The following is a 25666-nucleotide window of genomic DNA, read 5'->3' as shown; positions in this document are numbered from 1 at the left end:
CCCACATAAGAATATAATGAATAATAACATTTGTTATTATGGTATACCTTTGGGAGGCACAGGAAATGAAGGTAAGTGTGCTAATGTGTTTGTTTGATCAAATAAGCAGCTATACGATTGTACCAACACATGTGTAATGCAGGTCCAAGTCAAATCCATAATATATAACATATATAAATCGGAGTATAATTTACAAGTATCGAAACCAGAAGGAAGCCATACAATCCACACTATACATATGCGGATCAATTAGGTTGTTCATGTGCAAGATAGCTATGTAGACAATATCCAATCTATGGCTCATAATCATTGAATCACAAAAAACAGAAGAAAATAAGTGCATGGACAGAGAAGTGAGACGGAACAGGAAGGATTGATGGGGTATGAGGGTTGTGGTAGGAGGGATGGAGAGAGGAGAGAGGGGATGAGTGGAGTACCTTGGAAGGGGGGCGACGGCAGCTCTATGCATTGCACAGAGGGCGGAAGCTCGAAGCAGTGAACAGAGGGGCAGCGTTGGGATGGCTGGGTATGGAGAGATGGCAGCGGCGAAAGGGCAGCACGCCATGGATGGCTGGCTGGCTGAAGGGGCCGCACCGCCCAGAGAGCCAACCCTAGCTCATGGGGTCTGGGTGCTGCTCTTTGTTTTTCTCACGGGACCGCAAATAGTGAGGGAGCCCTTCATGTTTTTTTTTCTTATGGAGGGTGTTGGCTGTTCTCCTTTCCTGTGATGAGGATAGGAGGAAAAGACGCAAGATTTTGCACTACGAAAAAAGATTCTCAAAAACGATTGTGCAGTTTTACCCCTTTGGTTAGCTTCCAGTTCCTTAATAGTAGTTCCTCTTGATAAATGGATAGGGCCAGTTTTTTGAAGGCTTGAAAAATAAGATACCCCCTCCTCAACTTCTCTCGTAAGCCATCTCTCTCATTCGTTGGGGCATCTAAAATAGTTATGTGATAACTAATTTAGAAGTGTCAACATATTTTGGGGGCGTTTTATCTTTTAAGCTAGGGATGGGCAACTTATTTTTTAGGCCACCAAAAAGTATTGGCATAAAAAGAACTAGCAACACATTAACATGCTAATAAATGATAGTAGGACTGTAGGAGTATGTAGTTTTACTGGAAACACACCACACTTCTACTATGAAGGAACAATACCGGAGCAATAACAATACGTAGTTTTACTGAAACCACACTATACTTCAACTGTGAAGGAACAATACCTGAGCATACATTATGTGCTAACGTACAGTACTACAATGATACTCCATACTACTTTACTGATAAAGTACCACTACTGGAAAGAAGGCTCCAGCAAAATAAAACTGGTTGTTGAATGGCAGGCCATGAAGCTCAGCAACCACAAAGGCGTTTCACCATAACAACGGTAGATTCTGTCTGAATGTTGTAGTCCGCAAGGGTGCGGTCGTCCTGCAGCTGCTTGCCAGCAAAGATGATGCGCTGCTGCATAGGGGGAGTGCCTTCCTGCTCGTAGAACTTCATCTTTACATTCTCGATGGTATACGAGCTCTCAACCTCAAGGGTGAGGGTCTTCCCGTACAGAGTCTTGACAATGATGTGCATCATCCTACTTTCTCCTGGCCTACACGGGCGGAGAACGAGGAGGAGGGTGGACTCCTTCCAGATGTTGTGGTCAGCCAAGCTGCGGTTGTCATCCTCCAGCTGTTTGTTGGCGAAGATGAGGCACTGCTGGCCCTTGGGAAAGCCCTCCATGTCCTGGATCTTGGACTTCACGTTACCGTTGGTGTCTAGGCTGTCAACCTCAAGGGCAATGGTCCTGCCTGCCCGCGTCTCCGTCACGTAGATTTGCATTTGTTCCTGGAGGTCAATCGTAGAGTCATGCTGGATGCCATAATCGGCCAATGTATGGTTGTCTTCTAGGTGCACCCCATCGAAGAAGAGGCGGTACTGCTGCTGGATCTTTGCCTTGACAGTGTACAGGGTGTCTGATGAGTGGACCTTGAGGCAGATTGTGCTGCCAGTGGGGGTCTTCACAAAGATACGCATCCCGGATGAGCTAGGAAACCAAACATCACTAATTGTTAGACAATATGTAGACTGTAGAACAGTACACAAAAAGCGTCAACAATTCCAGGTAGTAGAAAGAGCCCATTATTTAAATAAAAGAACAGTACAGACAAGAAGAGAGATGTACTGCATAAATACTTCGTGTATGCAGAACAAGGTGCCACACTAAGCCTAGCAAGTTAAGTTTTGAGCAATCATTAATAATATACTCAGTCCTATACATTGTAGAGACTAGTTAGGTGCCGTGAGTTACCTAGGGAATAAAATGGAACATATGGTATTATCAATCAAGTGAACTTCTATTTGGTAAACACACCTGTCAAGTGCAGTTTTTCACAGGGTAGCAACAAACGCCGCCGTTTTTCTCTACTTTCCCTATTTGTCTCAGCATATATAGTTATGTAGTCACCAAATTGTATTATACCCTGAGGAAACTAAGTGGTACACTAAAGGAGAATATTGCTGCTGTTTCTTGCTAAATATAAACTTCTCATTTTATATCAATAGCACTATAACTTCTCTGACACATACACGACAGAAAAACTGTCTAAAAAAGAACAACGATCTATGTGCGAGCTTATGAATTTGAGTAGCGAGCAAAGATTCAGTGAAACAGCTCTGAATTTCAGTACCGCGGAAAGATTCACAAAGACAGCTGATGAAAAGTAAATCATATAGTATCATGTGGATAAGAGAAATGAATGCACAAAAGTGAGTTAAGACACCTATAAATAGCTTAAGAGCTATCAGAGGCATGGGTGTGGCATGCTGGGTTGAGGGGAAGGGGTAGAATTGGTACAGACAGCATACAGGCGAATGCCAAATCGGCCAACAAGACTCACTGTTACAGAAGCTAGCTAGCTAGAGCATCCTTCAGAGTTGCCACCCAACAAAAGGTATCGATCATGTTCTAAAAAAAAGGCATCGATCATAACCGGAAAACAGAATATGCAGCCTTACGAACTAAATTAACACCGTGTAGATTCTTAAGCCCAGCCTTCATTTACACAAAAATATCAACGGTTGCAACAGGTAAGGTCATAGAAACAGCAAGAGAGATGTAGTCACAAAGGCTGACCAACACATATAACGATTTTGGACTATCTTTGCTGTTTATCTTGTTATTATTGTTCTATTTAAAAAAAACACAAAGTATCGGGGACATACATAAAACCACACCCAACACATATGAGAACGATTGCATGGTGGTAGATCCGATGGGCGGGAAATCAGTTAGATTTGTTATACAGGAGTACAGTCTATGGAGCTTTCTGTGCAAGCAAAGGAAAAAAAACACTAGAATTCACACAGTCCATTTGCGAACAATTGAATGGATGGGGGGTGGGGAGGCGGCGGTAATGAAAAGATTGGTACGATCATACAGTTGTGCAGCAACCACAATATCAACAGAAGACGACTAATTATTACCAGGAACACAGGCACAGCAACAAAAGCAGATCGGAAACACCATCGGTCGAGCCATCGCAGCAAACCGTATGGGGGAACACCACTGGTCGCCGTTGCAGTAGCAAGGGGAGGTGCAGATGCATCTCGCTAGCCTACACTAGAGCAGCAGGGCTCTCAAGAACACCGACACGGGACTAGGTCAGGCGGGTAATGATGGACAATTATAATACAATAAGATCTAACATATAAGAGATATGAGATTAGCAACAAATTCCATGAGGCCAGGCAACCCTCCAATGTGATCCTTCCTACCTGACACTGACAGTAGATTATAGAGAGGCTAAAATTCACCCAATCCATATGCGAACAATTGCACAGCGGTAGATGAGAGGGGGGCAAATCCGTTACATTCATTATACAGCAGTGCAAACAAAAGGAAATCGGTTAAATTCATCGATCACACAGTGGTGCACCAACTACAGTAGCACCACAAGTTCACAACCAAAGCAGCAGGGCTGTTTTAGAGGGGGGTCGAGGCATCGCAGCAAACACTAGAGCAGGGGATGCATCTCGATAGCATACACTAGAGCAGCAGGGCTCTCAAGAACACCGTCTCTCTCGTCATCGGAGTCGGAGCTAGGTCAGGCGGGTAGGGTTTTGGCGTCGGGGTTGCTCGGGGAAGGAAGATGATTCAAAATTTCACGACGCAGACGAAGAAGATGAAAGGGAGATGAGCGGATTAGAGCTTACCGAGAGGAGAGGAGGAAGATCTCCGCTCGAGTCCGGTACGAACGGCGTGCGGGCGGCGGCGGCGGAGGAGGAAGGAGAGCGAGACAGAGAGGAGACGGTTTTCCTTTTTTTATATATAGGGAAAAAACGACGCGGGCCGTAGTTACCCTGACAGACGTAGCCCCACCCTCGCCCTAGCCCACATGAAGACATGACTTTTGAACGAAGGAACCAGGAAATATCACTTGTCAAACTCATGTGAAATTTTGACAACAACCATGAAAGTGCATGCAAACTTTCGTAAGAAAAAGACATACGTGGTGGTTTAAAAAGGAAAATGCATCTAAACCTTTCTTCTTGCAATCCCTCGTGGATCTCAAACCTCAAATCTCCTGCCCTTGGAATGTCATTGGGGATTTCAACGTCACCCTTAGGCCGTCGGACAAATCCACAACACATTTCAATATGCTGGAGGCAAACCTTTTTGCCTCAACTATCAACATTCTCCGGCTTCAGGATCTGCCTCTCCTCGACAGACGCTTTACTTGGTCAAACCAGCAGGAGGTGCCCATTCTTGTCCGGCTTGATCGTGCTCTGGCAAGCGTGGACTGGGCCTCAAAATTCCCGGATACCTCTCTTTCTTCTCTTGCCAGGACAACCTCCGATCACGTCCCCATCCGGCTAACGGCAGCCACTTCCATCCCTAGATCTTCGGTTTTCCGCCTTGACCGCTCTCTCCTCAACGTCCCTTTATTCAAGGAACGGGTTGCCGCAAATTGGGGGAGCGTCGATCCTCAGCATGCCCACCTTGGATCTGCTGGAATTCTTTCCCTCAAATTAAAGCGTACCAGGGATATGGCAAAAAAGTGGTTGTCCAACAGAAGATCGCCTAGGATCTCAGCCTTAAACTGCCATACCACTATCAACTTCCTGGACAAGCTGGAAGAGGCCAGAACGTTGTCGTCTCTCGAATCCGATCTTCGGCTTGCGGTCAAGCTTTCATTGCACCGCCATAATGCTGCCATTGCAGCCTACTGGAGGCAATGAGCAAAGGTTAAGGATTGCCTCTTCGGTGACGAAAACTCGGCATACCTTCATATTTGTGCCTCGGTCAGACACCGTAAAAACCAAATCAAATCCCTTGAAAACAATATATGGCACTACCTTCACTACGCATTGTGACAAGGAGGTTGTTCTTTTGAACTTCTTCAAGAACCTGATTGGCGTAATCCATCCGGTCTCCTTTTCCTTTGATCTCGATAGTCTACTTCTCCCGAACTCAATTACTCCTGCTCAGGCTTCCAACCTCTCTGCTCCTTTTACCTTGGAGGAAATAAAGGCTGCTCTTTGGGCCATGAAGGACGATGCAAGCCCAGGGCCGGATGGTTTTGGCCCCGCTTTTTACAAAAGCAACTGGGATCTTGTTAAATTGGATCTTCTCAATTTGCTTAATGACTTTCATGCTGGCTCAGCAGACCTTATGCGTTTGAACACAGCTCACATCGTGCTCCTTCCAAAGAAGTCCGATCCCGCTAAGCCAGAAAACTATCGCCCAGTGTCTCTTCAAAACTGCTCCGTCAAGCTTGCGTCTAAGTGTCTCGCCTTTCAGGCCCAGCCTCTAATCGACCACCTCATCCATGACGAGCAAACGGTTTTATTCGGGGCCGTGGGATCGCCGAAAACTTTGTTCATGCTGCAGACATTGTCCAAACTTGTTTTAAACGGCGCCTCCCCGCAACCGTCATCAAGCTTGATTTCCACAAGGTTTTCGACTCTGTGTCTTGGGTCGCCCTTGCCGCGATCTTACGCGCAAAAGGTTTTCCACCGTCCTGGTGTTGTTGGGCCGACCACCTAAACTCTTCGTCCACCTCCACCGTGTTACTGAACGGCAAGCCGGGCCCTTGGTTCCCGTGTCGGCAAGGCTTGCGGCAGGGTGACCCTTTCTCCCCCTATCTTTTCATTATAGTTGCTGATGTCCTCAAGCGCCTAATCCTCCAGGCCTCCGCAAATGAACTTCTTTCCCACCCAATTGCGGATGATATCCCTTGCACCGTCTTGCAATATGCTGACGACACTCTTATTGTCCTTCCTCCAGATGCAACACAACTGTGGACCCTCAAGCAAATCCTACTTCAGTTCTCCCAGGCCACCGGCCTTACCATCAATTTCCACAAAAGCACCTTCGCACCTATTCACGTCGACCCAGAGCTATCTAACAACCTTGCGGCCATTCTTGGTTGCCCGGTTGCTTCCTTTCCGCAATCTTACTTAGGATTGCCTCTCTCCACCCACAAACTCACTCTAGCGGATTTTTTCTTTATCATCGATAAGGTCGATCGACGTTTGGCCGGCTGGCGGGGACTTCTTTTGTCCTTGGCCGGGCGGGCAATTCTCGTCCGCTCCGTTCTCTGGGCCCTACCAACCTATGCTATGAGCGTTCTTCTTCTTCCCGCCGGCATTGTGCAAGAGATTGAGAAACGCTGTCGAGCCTTCTTCTGGATGGGCCAAGACACGGTTACCGAGGGTAACTGCAAAGTAGCTTGGGACATCGTGTGCGCTCCCTTCACTAATGGAGGCCTCGGCTTCCTATCTCTAACGCAAATGAATGTTTGCCTCCTCCTCAAACACATTTCCAAGCTACATGACGGTGCGGCTTCGCGACAACCTTCCTACCTTTTCTCCAAGTACGGATGGTCTAGCACCCATGACGTGGGAACAGACGATAGTCATTCTACCCCTATCTGGCGGGATATCATGAAAGACCTTGATTTCTTTCGCTCAAACACTCAGGTGCAACTTGGCAACGGCGCTACTACCTCATTCTGGTGTTGGGGATCGTAGCAGAAATTTAAAATTTTCTACGCATCACCAAGATCAATCTATGGAGTAATCTAGCAACGAGGGGAAGGGGAGTGCATCTACATACCCTTGTAGATCGCTAAGCGGAAGCGTTGCAAGAACGCGGATGAAGGAGTCGTACTCATAGCGATTCAGATCGCGGTTGATTCCGATCAAAGCGCCGAACCACGGCGCCTCCGCGTTCAACACACGTGCAGCCCGGTGACGTCTCCCACGCCTTGATCCAGCAAGGGGAGAAGGAGAGGTTGGGGAAGACTCCGTCCAGCAGCAGCACGACGGCGTGGTGGTGGTGGAGGAGTGCGGAACTCCAACAGAGCTTCGCCAAGCACTACGAGAGACGAGGAGGGAGAGAGGTAGGGCTGCGCCAAGAAGGAGATAATCTCGTGTGTCTTGCAGCCCCCAATACCTCAAGTATATATAGGGGAAGGGGAGGGGCTGCGCCCCCATCTAGGGTTCCCTCCCTAGGGGTGGCGGCAGCCCCAAAACCCATCTAGGGTGGCGGCCAAGGGGGGAGAGAGGGGGGCACACCTAGGGTGGGCCTTAAGGCCCATCTGGACCTAGGGTTTGCCCCCTCCCACTCTCCCTTGCGCCTTGGGCCTTGGTGGGGGGGGGGGGGCGCACCAGCCCACCTAGGGCTGGTCCCCTCCCACACTTGGCCCACGCAGCCTTCTTGGGCTGGTGGGCCCACCTGGTGGACCCCCAGGACCCCCCCGGTGGTCCCAGTACGTTACCGATAGCACCTAAAACCTTTCCGGTGACCAAAACGGGACTTCTCATATATAAATCTTTACCTCCGGGCCATTCAGGAACTCCTCGTGATGTCCAGGATCTCATCCGGGACTCCGAACAACATTCGGTAATCGCGTACATACTTTCCCTATAACCCTAGCGTCATCGAACCTTAAGTGTGTAGACCCTACGGGCTTGGGAGTCATGCAGACATGGCCGAGACAACTCTCCGGTCAATAACCAACAACGGGATCTGGATACCCATGTTGGCTCCCACATGCTCCACGATGATCTCATCGGATGAACCACGATGTCAAGGATTCAATCAATCCCGTATACAATTCCCTTTGTCTATCGGTACGATACTTGCCCGAGATTCGATCGTAGGTATCCCGATACCTTCTTCAATCTCGTTACGGCAAGTCTCTTTACTCGTTTCGTAACACATCATCCCGTGATCAACTCCTTGGTCACATTGTGCACATTATGATGATGTCCTACCGAGTGGGCCCAGAGATACCTCTCCGTTACACGGAGTGACAAATCCCAGTCTCGATTCGTGCCAACCCAACAGACACTTTCGGAGATACCCGTAGTGCACCTTTATAGCCACCCAGTTACGTTGTGACGTTTGGCACACCCAAAGCACTCCTACGGTATCCGGGAGTTGCACAATCTCATGGTCTAAGGAAATGATACTTGACATTAGAAAAGCTTTAGCATACAAACTACACGATCTTGTGCTAGGCTTAGGATTGGGTCTTGTCCATCACATCATTCTCCTAATGATGTGATCCCGTTATCAACGACATCCAATGTCCATGGTCAGGAAATCGTAACCATCCATTGATCAACGAGCTTATCAACTAGAGGCTTACTAGGGACATGGTGTTGTCTATGTATCCACACATGTATCTGAGTTTCCTATCAATACAATTCGAGCATGGATAATAAACGATTATCATGAACAATGAAATATAATAATAACTAATTTATTATTGCCTCTAGGGCATATTTCCAACAGTCTCCCACTTGCACTAGAGTCAACAATCTAGTTGACATGACCATGTGATTAACACTCACAGGTCACATCGCCATGTGACCAACATCCAAAGAGTTTACTAGAGTCAATAATCTAGTTCACATCACTATGTGATTAACACTCAATGAGTTCTGGGTTTGATCATGTTATGTTTGTGAGAGAGGTTGTAGTCAACGGGTCTGCAATATTCAGATCCCTATGTATTTCGCAAAACTTTATGTCATATCGTAGATGCTGCTACCACGTTCCACTTGGAGCTATTCCAAATTGTTGCTCCATTATACGTATCCGGTATATCTACTCAGAGCTATCTCGATAGGTGTTAAGCTTGCATCGACGTAACTCTTTACATCGAACTCTTTATCACCTCCATAACCGAGAAACATTTCCTTATTCCTCTAAGGATAATTTTGACTGCTATCTGGTGATCCACTCCTAGATCACCTTTTGTACCCTCTTGCCAGACATGTGGCAAGGCACACATCTGGTGCGGTACTCAGCATGGCATACCGTATAGAGCCTATGACAAAAGCATAGGGGACGACCTTCGTCCTTCCTCTTTCTTCTGCCGTGGTCAATCTTTGAGTCTTACTCAACTTCACACCTTACAACTCAGGTAAGAACACCTTCTTTGACTGATCTATTTTGAACTCCTTCAAAAACATGTCAAGGTGTGCGTTCTTTGAAAGTATCATCGGGCGTCTTGATCTATTTCTATAGATCTTGATGCCCAATATGTAAGCAGCTTTATCCAGGTCTTCCTTTGAAAATCACTCTTCAAACAACCGTTTATGCTTTCTAGAAATTCTACATTATTTCGAATCAACAATATGTCATCCACATATACTTATCAGAAATGTTGTAGTGCTCCCACTCACTTTCTTGTAAATACAAGTTTCTAGCAAACATTGTATAAACCTAAAAGCTTTGATCACTCCAACAAAGCATATATTCTGACTCCGAGATGCTTGCTCTAGTCCATAGAAGGATCGCTGGAGCCAGCATACCTTTTTGCATCCTTAGGATCGACAAAACTTTGATTGTATCACATACAAATCTTTCTTACGAAAACTGGTAAGAAAACTTGTTTTTGACATCCATCTATCAGATTTCATAATCGAAAAATACAGCTAATGCTAACATGATTCCGACGGACTTAAGCATCGCTACGGGTGAGAAATTCTTATCGTAGTCAACTCCTTGAACTTGTGAAAAGACTCTTTCCCACAAGTCGAGCTTCATAGACGGTAACATTACCGCCCACGTCCGTCTTCTTCTTAAAGATCCATTTATCTCAATGGCTTGCTGATCATCGGGCAAGTCCACCCAAGTCCGTACTTTGTTCTGATACATGGATCCTATCTCGGATTTCATGGCTTCTAACCATTTGTCGGAATACGGGCCCACCATCGCTTCTCCATAGCTCGTAGGTTCATTGTTGTCTAACAACATGATATCTAAGACAGGATTACCGTACCACTCAGGAGTAGTACATATCCTTGTCGACCTACGAGGTTCGATAGCAACTTGATCCGAAGCTTCATGATCACTATCATTAACTTCCTATTCAACAGACGTAGGCACCACATAAAACTTCTTTCTGTGTTGCATCACTCTCTGGTTGAAGTAAAGGTTCGACAACCTCATCAAGTTCTATCTTCCTCCCACTCAATTCTTTTGAGAGAAACTCCTTCTCGAGAAAGGACCCGTTCTTAGCGACAAACAATTTGCCCTCGGATCTGAGATAGAAGGTGTACCCAACTGTCACCTTTGGGTATCCTATGAAGATGTGTTTGTCCGCTTTGGGTTCGAGCTTCTCCGGCTGAAGCCTTAAGCATCGCAGCCCCAAACATTAAGAAACGACAGCTTTGGTTTCTTGCCAAACCAATGTTCACACGACGTCGTCTCAACGGACTTAGATGGTGTCCTATCTAAAGTGAATGCAGCTGTCTCTAACGCATAACCTCAAAATGAAAATGGTAGATCGGTAAGAGACGTCACAGATCGCACCATATCTCATAAGGTTCGATTACGACGTACGGACACACCATTACCCTGTGGTGTTCCAGGTGGCTTCAACTGCGAAACAATTCCACAATGTCTTAAGTGATTGCCAAACTCATAACTCAGAAAATCCCCCTTTGATCAGATCGTAGGAACATGATCTTCTTGTTATGATGATTCTTAACTTCACTCTGAAATCGCTTGAACTTTTCAAACGTTTCAGACTTGTGCTTCATTAAGTAAATATACCTATATCTACTCAAATCGTCAGTGAAGATGAGAAAATAGCGATATCCACCGCACGCTTCAATTCTCATTGGATCACACGCATCAGCATGTATGATTTCCAACAAGTCACTTGCCCATTTCATTGTACCTGAAAACGGGGTCTTAGTCATCCTGCCCATGAAGCATGGCTCGCATGTGTCAAGCGATTCAAAATCAAGTGACTCCAAACATCCATCGACATGGAGTTTCTTCATGCATCTTACGCCAATATGACCTAAGCGGCAGTGCCACAAGAAAGTGGTACTATCTACATCTTTTGGCGTGAACATGTGTATTACTGTGACCGAGATTCACTGAACCATTCGCATAGGGTGCATGACCATGAAAGGTATTATTCATGTAAACAGAATAACCATTATTCTCTAACTTAAATGAATAATCGTATTGCAATGAACATGATCTAATCATATTCATGCTCAACGTAGACACCTGATAACATTTATCTAGGTTCAATACTAATCCCGAAGCCAGATGGAGCGTGCGATGGTGATCTCATCAACTTTGGAAACACTTCCAACACACATCGTCACCTTGCCCTTAGCCAGTCTCCGTTTAGTCCGTAGCTTTTGCTTCAAGTCACCAATAATAGCAACTGAACCGGTATCCAATACACAGGTGCTACCAGGAGTACTAGTGAGGTACACATTAATAATACGTATATACTTTGTTGAAGTTGCCAGCCTTCTTATCTACCATGCATTTGGGGTAATTCCGCTACTAGTGACCGTTCCCCCTACAATAGAAGCACTTAGTCTCGGGTTTGGGTTCAACCTTGGGTTCCTTCACTGGAGCGGCAACTGGTTTGCCATCCATGAAGTTTCCCTTCTAGCCCTTGCCCTTATTGAAACCAGTGGTCTTGTTAAACCATCAACACTTGATGCTCCTTCTTGATTTCTACCTTTTGCGGTCTTAAGCACCGCGAACAGCTCCGGAATCATCTCCATCCCTTGCATGTCATAATTCATCATGAAGATCTAGTAGCTTAGTGATAGTGACTAGAGAACTCTATCAATCACTCTCTTATCTGGAAGTTTAACTCCAACTTGATTCAAGTGATTGTAGTACCCAGACATTCTGAGCACATGCTCACTAGCTGAGCTATTCTCCTCCATCTTGTAGGCAAATAACTTGTCAGAGGTCTCATACCTCTCAATACGGGCATGAGCCTGAAATCCCAATTTCAGCTCTTGGAACATCTCATATGTTCTATGGCGTTCAAAACGTCATTGGAATCCCGATTCTAAGCCGTAAAGTATGGTGCAGTTAACTATCAAGTAGTCATCAGGACGTATCTGTCAGATGTTCATAACATCCACAGACGACGCTGGAGGGGTTGGCACACCGAGCGGTGCATCAAAGACATAAGCCTTCTGTGTAGCAGTGAGGACACTCCTCAGGCAACGGACCTAGTCCGCATCAATGCTTACAATATCTTTCAACTTAGTCTTTTCTCTAGGAACATATAAAAACAGGGAGCTAAAGCGTGAGCTATTTATCCACAACATATTTGCAAAGACAATTTAGACTATGTTCATGATAATTAAGTTCATCTAATCAAATTATTTAATGAACTCCTACTCAGATAGACATCCCTCTAGTAATCTAAGTGAAACATGATCCGAGTCAACTAGGCCGTGTCCGATCATCACGTGAGATGGACTAGTCAACATCGGTGAACATCTTCATGTTGATCGTATCTTCTATACGACTCATGCTCGACCTTTCGGTCTTTCGTGTTCCGAGGCCATGTCTGTACATGCTAGGCTCGTCAAGTCAACCTAAGTGTATTGCGTGTGTAAATCTGGCTTACACCCGTTGTATTCGAACGTTAGAATCTATCACACCCGATCATCACGTGGTGCTTCGAAACAACGAACCTTCACAACGGTGCAAAGTTAGGGGGAACACTTTCTTGAAATTATTGCGAGGGATCATCTTATTTAAGCTACCGTCGTTCTAAGAAAATAAGATGTAAAACATGATAAACATCACAAGCAATCAAATAGTGACATGATATGGCCAATATCATTTTGCTCCTTATGATCTCCATCTTTGGGGCTCCATGATCATCGTTGTCACCGACATGACACCATGATCTCCATCATCATGATCTCCATCATCGTGTCTTCTTGAAGTTGTCTCATCATCTATTACTTCTGCTACTATGGCTAACGCTTTGGCAATAAAGTAAAGTAATTACATGACGTTTATGTTGACACGCAGGTCATAAATAAATTAAGACAACTCCTATGGCTCCTGCCGGTTGTCATACTCATCGACATGCAAGTCGTGATTCCTATTACAAGAACATGATCAATCTCATACATCACATATATCATTCATCACATCCTTCTGGCTATATCACATCACAAGGCATATGCTGCAAAAACAAGTTAGACGTCCTCTAATTGTTGTTGCAAGTTTTTACGTGGCTGCTATAGGTTTCTAGCAAGAACGTTTCTTACCTACGCCAAAACCACAACGTGATATGCCAATTTCTATTTACCCTTCATAAGGACCCTTTTCATCAAAGAGACAGACACCCGCTAGCCACCTTATGCAACTAGTGCATGTCAGTCGGTGAAACCAGTCTCACGTAAGCGTACGTGTAAGGTCGGTCTGGGCCGCTTCATCCCACGATGCCGCCGAATCAAGATAAGACTAGTAACGGCAAGTAAATTGACAAAATCGACGCCCACAACAACTTGTGTTCTACTCGTGCATAGAAACTATGCATAGACCTAGCTCATGATGCCACTGTTGGGGATCGTAGCAGAAATTTAAAATTTTCTACGCATCGCCAAGATCAATCTATGGAGTAATCTAGCAACGAGGGGAAGGGGAGTGCATCTACATACGCTTGTAGATCTCTAAGCGGAAGCGTTGCAAGAACGCGGATGAAGGATTCGTACTTGATTCCGATCTAAGCGCCGAACCACGGCGCCTCCGCGTTCAACACACGTGCAGCCCGGTGACGTCTCCCATGCCTTGGTCCAGCAAGGGGATAAGGAGAGGTTGGGGAAGACTCCGTCCAGCAGCAGCACGACGGCGTGGTGGTGGTGGAGGAGCGCGGAACTCCAGCAGGGCTTTGCCAAGCACTACGAAAGACGAGGAGGGAGAGAGGTAGGGCTGCGCCAAGAGGGAGATAATCTCGTGTGTCTTGCAGCCCCCAATACCTCAAGTATAGATAGGGGAAGGGGAGGGGCTGCGTCCCCATCTAGGGTTCCCTCCCTAGGGGCGGCGGCAGCCCCAAAACCCATCTAGGGTGGCGGCCAGGGGGGGAGAGAGGGGGGCGCACCTAGGGGGGGCCTTAAGGCCCATCTGGACCTAGGGTTTGCCCCCTCCCACTCTCCCTTGTGCCTTGGGCCTTGGTGGGGGGCGCACCAGCCCACCTAGGGCTGGTCCCCTCCCACACTTGGCCCACACAGCCTTCTAGGGCTGGTGGCCCCACCTGGTGGACCCCCGGGACCCCCCCGGTGGTCCCAGTACGTTACCGATAGCACCCGAAACCTTTCCGGTGACCAAAACGGGACTTCCCATATATAAATCTTTACCTCCGGACCATTCAGGAACTCCTCGTGACGTCTGGGATCTCATCCGGGACTCCGAACAACATTCGGTAACCGCGTACATACTTTCCCTATAACCCTAGCGTCATCGAACCTTAAGTGTGTAGACCCTGAGTCATGCAGACATGGCCGAGACAACTCTCCGGTCAATAACCAACAACGGGATCTGGATACCCATGTTGGCTCCCACATGCTCCACGATGATCTCATCGGATGAACCACGATGTCAAGGATTCAATCAATCCCGTATACAATTCCCTTTGTCTATTGGTACGATACTTGCCCGAGATTCGATCGTCGGTATCCCGATACCTTGTTCAATCTCGTTACCGGAAAGTCTCTTTACTCGTTGCGTAACACATCATCCCGTGATCAACTCCTTGGTGACATTGTGCACATTATGATGATGTCCTACCGAGTGGGCCCAGAGATACCTCTCCATTACACGGAGTGACAAATCCCAGTCTCGATTCGTGCCAACCCAACAGATACTTTCGGAGATACCCGTACTGCACCTTTATAGCCACCTAGTTACGTTGTGACGTTTGGCACACCCAAAGCACTCCTACGGTATCCGGGAGTTGCACAATCTCATGGTCTAAGGAAACGATACTTGACATTAGAAAAGTTTTAGCATACGAACTACATGATCTTGTGCTAGGCTTAGGATTGGGTCTTGTCCATCACATCATTCTCCTAATGATGTGATCCCGTTATCAACGACATCCAATGTCCATGGTCAGGAAACCGTAACCATCTATTGATCAACGAGCTAATCAACTAGAGGCTTACACTAGTAGAAAATGGGTCAAACGTGAAGCACATTAGTGCCGGTTTGTAAAAAAACCGGCACTAATGTGAGCAATAGTGCCGATTCGTAATGAACCGTTAGTACCGGTTCGTGCCACGAACCGGTACTAAAGGGGTGGTGGCAGGCTGGCGTCCGGCCAGGGCCCCACGAGCCCCTTTAGTGACGGTTTGTGACACAAACCGGTACTAAAGGTCTAACCTATAGTACCGGTTTGCGTCACCAACCGGCATTACAGAGTCTTAACCTATAGTCCCGGTTGAAGACACAAACCGGCACTATTAGGGCAATTTTCAAACTCTACCCCCCCCCCCCCCCCCCCCCCCCCCCGTGTATCGCCATTTCAGTTTTGAAAAAATCAAAAGAAAATGATAAAAACTTCAAAAAATAAAATCCTTCGAGAGGTAGTTATATTACTACATCTACTAGTTAGGAAAATTTGAAAACTTAAATTTGGACATGTTTTGCAAAAAGTGTAGGGAAAATGTAAAACGGCTATAACTTTTGCATACGATGTCGGAAAAAAACATATAATATATCAAAAAATTCAGCACGAAAATCCGCATCCAATGGAGACAGCCTATGGCGTGTTTGGAATTTTTTAGAATCCTCAAATTCCAAAAGGAAAAAAAGATATGGTCAAATTTCAGTTTTTTTTAAAAAATTGGTTAAATCTGGTCAAACTACTTATTCAAGAAGTATTAATGTTACTACATAATTATTCAAGAATATTAGTGTTACTAAATAATTATTTCAATTTTTGAATTTTGGTCAAATTTGGTCAAACTATGGTCAAACTGTGGTCAAACTATGGTCAAACTTATTCAATAAATATTAGCGTTACTAAATAATTACTGTTTTTTTAGAATAATAGTTTCAAACTCAAACGGTGTAATGTGTGACTTCATGCTCAAGCTAAACTCCTGAGGATTAATAGGATTAACATCTTACTATTGTCAGGAAAACAATAAGTGCAGACTTGGAAACGAAGGAGAATAGAATCCGAAAGTTAAGCGTGCTCGGGCTGGAGTAGTGAGAGGGATGGGTGACCGGTCGGGAAGTTAGATGATTTGGAATGAGTGATCCACACTTGAGCAGTTAATAGAGGTGATTAGAGACTAAATCATCAAATAATTCAGAAAAATTAAAAATCGAAAAAAAATCAATTTTTTTCCAAAATTTTCAAAAAAAAATTCAAAAAAAAACCTTTAGTACCGCCAACCGGTACTAAAGGTCCCCCATACCAGGGCGTGAGCTCACGCCACGTGGTGGCACTTTAGCGCCCACACTAAAGGGGGGGGGACTTTAGTGCCCACACTTTAATGCCGGTTCCATAACCGGCACTAAAGGCCCTTACAAACCAGTTTTAAAGCTCCGTTTTCTACTAGTGTTACTAGGGACATGGTGTTGTCTATGTATCCATACATGTATCTGAGTTTCCTATCAATACAATTCTAGCATGGATAATAAACGATTATCATGACCTTTGGCATATTTACAAACCAGTTTTAAAGCTCCGTTTTCTACTAGTGTTACTAGGGACATGGTGTTGTCTATGTATCCACACATGTATCTGAGTTTCCTATCAATACAAATTTAGCATGGATAATAAACGATTATCATGACCTTTGGCATATTTACAACTAATTTATTATTGCCTCTAGGGCATATTTCCAATAGGCTCGGCCTTTGGCTCCCTAACACCACCCAAACCCTAGCACAGCTTTTCCCGGCTCTATTCTCTCACTCCAATCGGATCCACACTCCGGTGGCTCGTGCTTTGGTCTCGAACAACCTAACCTTGGACCTGACCCCCAGGCTGTCTCACACGGCTGAGTGCGAGTTTTATGATCTATGCAATGTTTTGGCTTCGGTAAACGTGAATTTGCAGGTTGCTGACAGAAGAATTTTGAGGGAGGCAGGCAAACCGTTAACCACTAAGCTGGCCTACCAAGCGGTTTGGAAGTCGCGGCCCAAGGACAACCTTGCGCCAACCATTTGGAGAAACTACGCACCGAATAAATGCCGAATTTTTGTCTGGCTCGCCAACAAGGACCGCTTGTTCACGAATGCTAGGCGCTTCAGACGGGGCATTGCCACCAACGCCGACTGCACCTTCTGTAACCAATGTGAAACCATTGATCACCTAGCTCCGCTCTGGGCAGAACTAAACAACCTTTGCCATCATACACCGCATGGACTACTACATGCTTGGGAGGGCGATTTCAACAACAAGACACGATCGACAATTATGATGGCCGTTCTCTAGAACATTTGGAAGAGACGAAGCGCCAAGGTTTTCCGAAACCAACAACTCCAGCCCCACACTATTGCTAGTTCGGCAGCCGACGATCTTCGACTTTGGTCCCATCGTTGCTAGAAACCACAGAGGCAAATTATGCTCCGTGACTGGGGCTCCATGTTGTACCATCTAGCCGGGAGAATGTAGTCCCATGGCATAATGTAATCTTTTCCTTTTGCTTTTTCCCTTCCCCAAAACCCACTGTATTTCTGTTCCCTATGCTTGTAACACTTTGACGGTGGTTAATAAATGTTCAGGCAGGCGTAAGCCCGCCGTTGACGCGTCAAAAAAAGAAGAAGGAAAATGCAGAACTTTCAAGTAGCTATTGTTCAGGGTGTGGATTCAGTTCGGTTTATACGGTTTTATACCTACATACGGTTCGGTTTCGGTAATAACCATTTACTTTTGATTCAGTTCCGGTAATAACCAAATTAACCAAAGTTGATGCGAATATTTTAGCCAACACATCACTTTTCCATGTGTAAATACATGATATACTCCTTCTAGAGATTTCAACAAGTGACTACATCCGGAGCAAAATGAGCGAATCTACACTCTAAAATTTCTAAAAAGAAAAATATTTAGGAACAGAGGGAGTATATCACAACGAGGAAAAAAACAATTAGAAAAAGATAAAGAAGGGACGTTGGATAAGCAATCAGGCTAATCACGTAAATTGAAACACTAAATGGGCTAGAAAGTATTGAACTATAGCTTCCTGTTACACTTTTGAGCCCAAAAAACCTCAATTTCGGTTAATTCAATTCAACCAAATGGTTTTCGGTTTCTCCAAAAAAAATGAAATGCAAATGGTTTTCAGATTTCAAAACTGAAACTGAAACTTGAAAAAAAAAATCCGGTTCAGTTTGGTTTTGCGCACCCCAAGGTATTGTGCATCTGAGGGCGGCGGCGGCAACAAGCGGTTTTGCACACAGAGGTATTGTTCATAGGACTTCTCAGCAAAGTTTAAATAGCCCGATGTAGTTTCACTATGACTTTTTGAGAGCTCTCCCATTAAAGTTATGCACTTTTAACGCTAAATTGAGAATAACGGTAATAGCCCACTATTTCGCACAATAGTGCTAACTTTGAGTCATTTAGCCCGCTAAGCCTCTAGGTATGATGCATTGATGTAAAGTTTGGTTATTGAAATATGACGCCCTGATTAGTGAACAGGTTTTGATGTCTGAACATGTGTGTAGGTCAAGCATATGTTGCATACGATATATGATGCTTGTTTGTATAGTTGTTTTTTCCTTTCCTTTTTTTAACGGCACAAAGGTCCAAAACCAAAGGAATGAAGTTCTTGCTGTTTTTTTCACACTCGATGCGTTCGGAACGAAGGAAGCCTGAGCAGGAAACCAGCGGAAAGGTAGCCATCTTGACCAGATTCCAATGGAAAAGAAACATCTGCCCCTGTAGCTCTTTTTTTCGCATAGGCCCGAGGCAAGAAGAGAGAAGCGCAGCGCGTCCGCCGGCTGATCTTTTTCAGTTGCGAGCCGTCAGATCAGCTGAATCGAGCAGTTGAGGGCGCCTCACTTATTGAAACACAGGTACTGTTACGGAACTATTTCTGTAACACTAGTAAGCATGCACGTGCAACGCACGTCTCGACTAATATTATTATTCTCTGGCAATCATCTATTTATGTTTGTTCTCACAACGTGGTTCTACGCAGCCTTATATGTCCAAACATAAAACAAAAGCATTATGCTTAAACACACAAACAAAAGCACATATCACTGTTAGTTCCTTTCTCGTTGAAAAAGGGGTGTATATTCACACTAAATTGCTCCAATATCTCCATCCGAGCAACACACAAGATTATTTTATTCAAAGCCTTGGGCATAGCTACGATATTAGCCTCAGCATTGGATTTGAATATCTTTAGCTCAATCATATCTTGTTCAACTTTGGCGTGCAAGGTTTCAGCTATAAACTGGGGAATCAACACATGTTCTCTTTAATTTACAAGGCTACAAGTTACACTCAAAGTGAACACGGCTCAATTGTATGAGAAAGGGGGCACCTGACTCACACAAAGAGTTATATGTGTTTTAGTAGAAACTTATAAACACAAACATCATCTGCATAGTTTGCACTCCATAGTACTAAACAAGATTGACTTGTTGAAGGCTGGAGCAGAGCACCATCTACTCCCTCCGTTCCGAATTACTTGTCGCAGGTATGGATGTATCTAGATATATTTTAGTTCTAGGTACATCCACTTCTGCAACGAGTAATTTAGAACGGAGGGAGTAGCTTAGAATGCACGTTCCCTCTGAGCACTGGTGGGCTAATCCTTCCACAAGTGCTATCACCTGAACATATATTTGTTCATGCTATTAAAGACATAAAAGAAGAACACAACTTTCAAGGATTCGAGAGCTATAAAACCTTCTTTTTGCCAACATACATTATTTTAAAGGAAAGCAATGGCGCTCCGGTTATCAAGAATGAGATGAGGAAGCAAGTAAAAAAAGAAGAACATAACCTATCACAAATTTAAAAATAATACTACATGTTCTTTGGTGGAAACCATTTGCACAACATTGGCAAATGACTATGAGCAATAACATTGATATGTAAATATCGTATAATTCAGCCCAACTAAAAGGCATTGTCTTGTAGAAGTATGTATTGTCCAAGTATTGGATTATATGTGATACTAACGGAACCACAAATGATAGGTTGTGTGTGTGAAATGGTCAAAATTCAGATTGTATGATAGGTTGTGTTTCTGAGCCTTAAAGATGACACTAATGCAGAACTATTACTTCAGATTTAAATATTGTTGGAAATTTGAGGTTTGAAATTTATACCTCTACAATACAGAACAGCATCAACAGGGTCAGAGGTCAACAAGGAACCAATATAGAATCAGCTCCTCCAATTTCCTAGACAAACGTATATGGAATAAGAGAGTAATTATAACTACATAACCATGGAATTAAGGAAATGACACAAATATTGCTAGAAACAAACTACGGATCCCTCATTAGAATATCATCAGAAGGTAAGCAATTCAGCTCCTCTAGCATTATATCTGTCACTGTGATAGCTCTCACCTTATTGTTGTTGGCCCTAGCTAGGAATGCCGTTGACGCTTACTGAAACCAGCAAAGCTGATTTCTTCAGAAAAACTAATATGCAGGCTAGTGGAGCTAGGAAAATTCATGTGATAGTTCATATGCTAGAAAATTCTAAAAAAAATAGAAGACATGATTATGGAGAAACACCGAACATCAATATGAAATTTTAAAGCACATCACCAACTAAAATTGCCTCTTCAAGTTTCCTGGTACAAGCCTAAAATTATCACTGGAAGATAATAATGGTGAGTGGGTGCATCTTTTCCTACTTTCAAGTTTGTTGGTGTTTTTCTAAGCCTGCTTCCAATTTCTGCATGCTAAACAGTCCGATCAAGTAACTGAGCTGTCCTAATTCCTTAGCATAGTGGGCCAGTTCGCTTAGATGGTCAGGCAACACATCCTGGATAGCAGTAAAGTTCTTAAGTGCCTTTTGTTTGTTCAGTTGATCTATGGAAATAGATGCGGTGAGGTTACTGTAGATGATATCCAACTTTGAAGGAAGGTCAGCTCTAAAAGGGTTCACCACCGGCCTATATGCAACACCTAGCTTTTATCTCCTCCTGCTATTTCTAAATACAGTGTAGTATTATCACGGCTACAGTTTACCAATTCTGGTCACAGAGCACAAGCTAGGTGTGTAAATAATGCATTGAGATATTGTTCGAACTAACAGAAAGTGCTACATGGGGAAGGAAAATGAGGTAAAAAGCTGAACCTGCTTTTAACTGTTGGTCAATAATGAACTCTTTCTCCTTCAGGCTATAGCAGAAACTTGAAAGCCTGGAACAAATGGCCTACTTTCTAGAAACAGAGAACACAATAAGGGGATACAGAAGTCATAAAAGGTAAACACCCAACACCAGCAAACATTTTGTACAAACTCGTTGTATAATCAGTACCACTGATGGCTCATCCTTAGATCCTAAACCTTCTAGAAAAAACTCAAATTTCAGAAAAGAATGTTGTATTTGGGTAAATATTTATGGTGGAATTCCTATTAAATGTTGCTCTGCTCCAGTAAAGCTAATGGTAGCTACACCAGAACATCATGCACTAAAATGACCTCTCTGAGGTATAAACTATACGGTGCCACGGAAAGAAAGTGAGCAAAACTCTATACATGCACTAAAAGGACTTTATGTGAGGGAGAATATTACTTACCTGTGTATGTGAGATTTAGGAATGCAACATTGATGCTTGTGATCCCTGCCAGCTCACCTAAAATTGAAGTAGCCTGCTCAAAAGAAAAGTGGGAAATTCAACATACATATAATCAAGACCATACTTGTCCTGCCCAAGTGAGACTTTTCAAAAATCCCAGCCAATTCATGAAGCCAGGACAAGATCTTTACATATACACCGATTTTGCAATCACAAGCATGAACTTCTCTTGTGTGCAAGCATCATATCTCAGGCAATACCATATTTTTCGAAAATTATTGAACTATTTTGCCCTCTTTGGAGTCTAGACACAACCACATCTTTCTCCCTTGTGCTTCATCAGTCCATCCAATTGACGGTTCATTAGACTCTAAGGTAATTAGTCTGCAGATTAGAAATAGTTGAGCTTCAGAACGCAAGGCAAACTTACTTGCTTGAGGACCGGGGGCGGCGGGCGGAGGCCAAGCTGAGTGGGAGTGCGATGGGCGGCTCCGGCGGTGAACAGCGGCGAGCGGATCCAAGGGCGGGGCGGCTCCAGCTGTGTCCAGCAGCGAGCGGATCCAGGGGCAGGGCGGCTTCGGCGGCCACCATGGCGAAGGGCGACCCGCGGTGGCACCAGTGGCGAGTGGCCCTCGCGGCTTCTCCCGCGACGGCTCCTGTGGGCGGCGGCTGCAGCGGAGAGCGGCTCCCGCGGCTGCTCCTGCGGTGGCTCCAGTAGCGAGCGGCTCCTACAGCGGCTCCCGCGGCGAAGGGCGGCTAACGGCTGCCGGAGTTTGTGGGACGGCGAACGGCGCGGGAGGAGGAGGAGGGGGAGGCCGTGCGCGCAGGGGCGAGAGTCGTGTGAAGAGGGAGGTCGTGCGCGCAGGGACGAGAGTCGTGCGATCGGTTTTGTCCTTTTAAAAAAAATAAACGGCGGGGTTGGGTTATCGATCAATGGCTTGATGCGTGGTTTGCAGGGTTAAACACCGAAGGATTAAGGGCCATTGGATTTTGCTGATGGATGGGTGGGATGATTTGGTTCTCCGCCTTCTCTTTCTTTTATAGGGGTAGTAGATAAGTCTTGTTGCAGAATTTTTTTGCATTGGCTATTTTGTTGGAAAAAATTTACAACTGAGTTTTTTTTTGCAACTGAGGTCTTGTTGCAAAAACATTCCGCAACAGAGGTTTTGCTGTAAAACATTAATTGACCAATCGTAGACCATTGCAACACAACATATGTTTCAGAAACATAGCCACTGTTGCAGAATCGCGTTTGATGAAGGACGGTATGCGGGCTCAGTTGGACACGTGTCATGCAGGGAAGGTGATGGACGCAGCCGTTCTCATCCGCCAGGTGATGGTAAGCGTTTCCCATAAAAAAATCATCACCATGTCAATGTCCATCACACAACGTACTATTCAATTTTTTTAATGAGCTTTGTGTCAGTTTCCGTGTTCTTCTCTCCGCTGATCCGAACGTCGTGTTCCTGTTTCGGTCCTCCCATTTTTCTATTCCTGAGTTTTACTATGGCAATCTTATGTCTTCACGAATCTTACATTCTTAAGAAGTTAATTCCCACTATTACAAATTCTCTCAACATGTACACCGTTCATATCATCATGCCATGTCAGCGTTCAGTTTGTAGAGAGAACCAATCCATTTCCTTTACAAGCAGCATATCCACCTCATCTCATATGCCACATCAGCAATGCCATCTTTATTTTTTCCCATCAGGTTTAGAAACGCATCCCTTCGTTGGTGATATTTTTTTTGTTCCTTTCGTCAGCACATACCGATATGTTTACTGCGGAAGTTACTATGCTGGGCGATCGCCGATTCTTTATCCACTCCCAGATCGATACCCATCCCACCGCTTCCTTCTGTCCCTCGGGGTCCTGTATCAAAACGCCTCTTGATTTCCCACTCCATCTTCGGCTTCCCTAATCTCCATGAAACCTCAGTAATATCTTGATGGATTTTCAGGGTAACCGATGCACAAGGCCCCTCGGCTCCTCTCCTTCATCTCCATATAAATCCCCCGTCCCTCTTTCGATTCGCCTGCGCTCCAAACTAATGCTATCCCTTCATCAGCTATGCTACCAGTCTTCCTCCAGCGGCGACTTCCCATAGCCAGGTGTTCCTCCTCCACTGCAGTGCCCATGCTTCCTCTCTCAAAAGCCATCGTCGACGTCTCCCTGAGTTATCGAGGACACCGGCACCGACAGGCAAGTAGAAACATCATCAGGTCCAGCTCGCCGGCAAGAAGCTGAGCGTCCTCACCTACCCGCTCACCGCGCCGCGGCTGTGGCCCTGCTCACTATCATGGTGCACCACTAGCTGCTCCCGCTAGGACATTCTATTACTGGCACTAGCAGCTGCATGCCGCTGCCAGTAGGTTGCCGGTAGCGCCGACGGGGGATCAACAACACCAACAAGAGCCATTGGCTGGCAGCAACAAGGCCACAACTTCTAGGACTCCGCAGACAGCGAATCGTCGGTCAGCTTCATCGTCATCGCGAAGCAGTGCATACGATCGCCCTCCCACCGCCTCAACACAACCACCCACAAAGACGTCCAAAGCCACATGAAGCTGGATCAAGGGATGGACAGGGTAGAGAACGAGTTCCTGGCCATGTTCCACTTGATTTGAATAGACTATTGGTAAGAGGAAGCCACGGATTTGCTTGATTTTCATTCCCATGAGGCCATGAAGCCTTCACCATCCTGATATGAAGAAGCTTGGCTAGAGGCTCTGCCACTTGCTGGGTATCTATGATGCCGACTGCATGTAGATACCATTTCGTTCCTCTCTGGATTCACTTTCTGCACTCCGACAGAATTCATTGGACAGTATGAATCGGTATCCTAAACTCCATTGTGTTCTTGGAACTATGTTGTATGGACATGTGGGCGCATTCCTTCTTTGTTCGTGTTGGTGACAGTGGTAGCAACTTTTGAATTCAATAGAATATTTTTCCCCACATGAGATGGGTACTCATTAGTAGTAGTACTCCCCTTACTGAAACTAATTGAACTGCGTGAAAGTATATATAACATTAAGAGTGCCGTTTTGGCTCCCGGGTGCATTTGCTCAGGAGTGAACTGATGATTGTTCATCTCATATCCATGGAATTTGCTGTACAATTTTTTTGGCTGATGTATGCCTCTAGGTATATCTAGAGGGAAAGGTTCTTTGAATATTAGTCAGGTGCTTCAACTAATTAAGCATGTCTCTTTTGCACACCCAACGGATATAGCCTAATGTTATTTGCATATGTCGGAATGAATCCCCGGCTACAGACTTCTGAAACTGTTCAACTATGTAACTTCCGTTATTAATTTTCATACAATAAATTGCTCTTTGAACTTCCCTGTTGTATGTGTGTACATAAATTGTGCTTTCAACTTTTTTGAATGCATATTTTTGTACGAAAATATCAGAACCATAATGTGGTCTTATTTTACGAGCTCCTCATCTGCTAAGTTTCAAATTTGAGCCATATAATTTAATTGCTTACAACTTAACTTCGTGATGAAACATGATAGTTTAACTTTTTTCGACCAATGCCTCGCCTGGTATTATACCTTTTTTCTTCGTACAATCATTGCCTTTTTTATTTGTTATACATACACCTTCAAAAGAATTT

The 25666-nt window shown here is 44.9% G+C and overlaps 1 pseudogene; it reads right to left on the bottom strand.

Moving 5' to 3' along the window:
- Positions 1-4283, bottom strand: part of LOC125546184 — a 177181-nt pseudogene extending 172898 nt beyond the window's left edge.
- Positions 4284-25666: the final 21383 nt, after the last annotated feature.

This window comes from Triticum urartu, chromosome 3, assembly GCF_003073215.2.
Source record: "Triticum urartu cultivar G1812 chromosome 3, Tu2.1, whole genome shotgun sequence".
In the NCBI taxonomy this organism is placed as follows: domain Eukaryota; kingdom Viridiplantae; phylum Streptophyta; class Magnoliopsida; order Poales; family Poaceae; genus Triticum; species Triticum urartu.
The sequence above is the reverse complement of the archived record's forward strand: the minus strand, read 5'-3'. Positions and strand labels throughout refer to the sequence as shown.